Below are 2,047 nucleotides of genomic sequence, written 5' to 3'. Positions count from 1 at the left end.
CCCCCTTATAGGGAACTAGGTTTATACTTTGCGTACTGATTATATGGCAGAAGACCCCTTCTCTGATTTGGGACACTAAGGCCTGCAGTGCCCACTTTTTGTTTCCAGGAAAGCCCTGTGGAGATGAAGCTTTGACCACACACTGGTTAAGTGCTATGGAAATTCACCACAGGAGTCATTTTTAGGGGAGAAGAATCCTTTGGTAAGAAAAAGAATCTGCTTTAGAGGCAACTGCAAGTTGAGTGTTAGTTTCTAGGGAGCTGAAGCTCAGAAAGGAGAGGAGCCACGTCTGTTTTAAAAGCAATCAATCAAAACTGCGTGGCTGTTTAGCTGGTCTCCCCGAGGAGCCTGAGGTGCGGCTAAGATAGCAGCGATAAAAGCAGTGATTCCATATACTCGTTAGGTTATTTTACATCCCTCACTCTTCTCCTGGCTGTAATAACGGAGAGTGGATGAGACCAAGGTTAAATACAGCCCCACTCCGATCCAAGCAGCACGCTCCCCGGGCTGCAGCGAAGGGAGCTCTGCACGCCCTCCTTGGGAAAGGCTCTGCTGGCGGAGCCCAGGACGCACAGGTGACCACCTGTCCTTCAGGGCCCTGACCACTCCACTGCAGACAGGTGCATAGAGAGGCCCCCAAGCTCTGTCACACCGACCTCTTCAGGGCTGGGGACGTGCCGACTCCCTCAGTTCTCCATGAAATCCCAGAGCTGCACAGAATTGAAGAACCTTCAGACTGAGCTGCTTTCGAGGTTTCTCAGGCTCTGCTAGCTGTGCATCAGGGTAAGTGTGGCAGTAAAGACATTTGCTTCCAAACGAGCAGGTCCCCTTGCCTTGCTCAGGGCACTTACAAGCTTTTCCCCTGTCCCCTGTTTGAAAGCTTCAACCACCTTGCTCTTTTTTTCCTGATCTCCTACCCAGTACACACCTGGAATCACAGACTCTGACGTCACGGCGTTCTGGGCAAGGCTTGACGACTGGGCTCTTGAACTGCTGGGCGCACCTCCGCTGCCCGATGCAGGACAGGCTGGGTGTGGGACTGCAGCTGGAAAGAATCCCCAATCTCCTCCCCGAAGCAGAAGCCTCTCGAGGACCCCTTCCATGCACATACTGCACGCTTTGTCCTGACTTGCCTGGCACACAAAGGCTGTTTTCATCACGTGTTTGAATGCCGACATGCAGTTCTTCTTGTGAGCTTTCTTTTGCTCTGGGTCGAAGGGGTGCAGGACTTGTAACCTAGAGATTTCACACATCTCCCCATGCAGGTAGGCACAAGCATCCCCAAATCAGCACCCCCTGGCGGCTGCATGGGGGCACAGCTGCTGTAGGGGCTGCCAGCCTCTAAGTAACCAAGGCTACTCCTTACACCATCCAGGTAGGAATGTGATTTCATCTAGGGCTACCCTGGGGGCCACTGCCTCCTGCAGTGCTCACCACATGTGGGCAAGCTTTTCTTCAGCAGTGCCAGAGAGATTTCAGTCTCTAAGGACTAAGGTTCTCTTCTCATGTTTCCCAGGCTCATGGAAGTTAGTTTTCACAATAGGTGCAGTGAAGTCAGAAGGAGAGTGAGGATGGTGGGAGCCCAGCGAGGGCACACTGTGGGGCACGGAGCCCACAGCACCACCAGTGGCAGCAGAGGGCCTTGTGTGATCCTGCCTGCAATGAATTCCATGGGTGCAGTGGCCCTTCTCACAGCACTTGCAGACAGTAGATGGCTTGCTGTTTGCCAAATCATGTGAGAACAGGCACTGGTTTCTTTCCCAACACACCAAGCATAAAATATACATCATGCATAAAATATACACCATGCATAAAATACACACCATGCATAAAATACCTGCAGGTGACCTGCTTGGTGCTCATGGTAGTCGGGCTAGAGGGCTGTGGTCTTGCTACCACCTCTTGCTCTCGGCGCCCCCGTCGCTGCCTCCAAAAGTTTACATTTTTTTAGAGTGAGAGGCTTGTGTGGGGTGTGCACCAGCACTGCACTGGGGAACTGTGAGCCCTGTTTTCTGAGGGCTTGCACGTCGGGGTTCCATCTGGTCAC

At 52.6% G+C, this 2,047-nt stretch overlaps 1 pseudogene across 1 annotated transcript; it reads right to left on the bottom strand.

Annotated features, from left to right (window-relative positions):
• Positions 1–686: 686 nt before the first annotated feature.
• LOC308567298 (E3 ubiquitin-protein ligase makorin-2 pseudogene) lies at positions 687–1,787 on the bottom strand (annotated as a pseudogene). The gene has a single exon. The product of its transcript is annotated as an E3 ubiquitin-protein ligase makorin-2 pseudogene (transcript).
• Positions 1,788–2,047: the final 260 nt, after the last annotated feature.

This window comes from Miniopterus schreibersii (assembly GCF_964146895.1).
Source record: "Miniopterus schreibersii genome assembly, chromosome: 14".
Classification (NCBI taxonomy): domain Eukaryota; kingdom Metazoa; phylum Chordata; class Mammalia; order Chiroptera; family Miniopteridae; genus Miniopterus; species Miniopterus schreibersii.
Note: the sequence above shows the minus strand (reverse complement) of the source record. Positions and strands in the feature narration are given on the sequence as shown.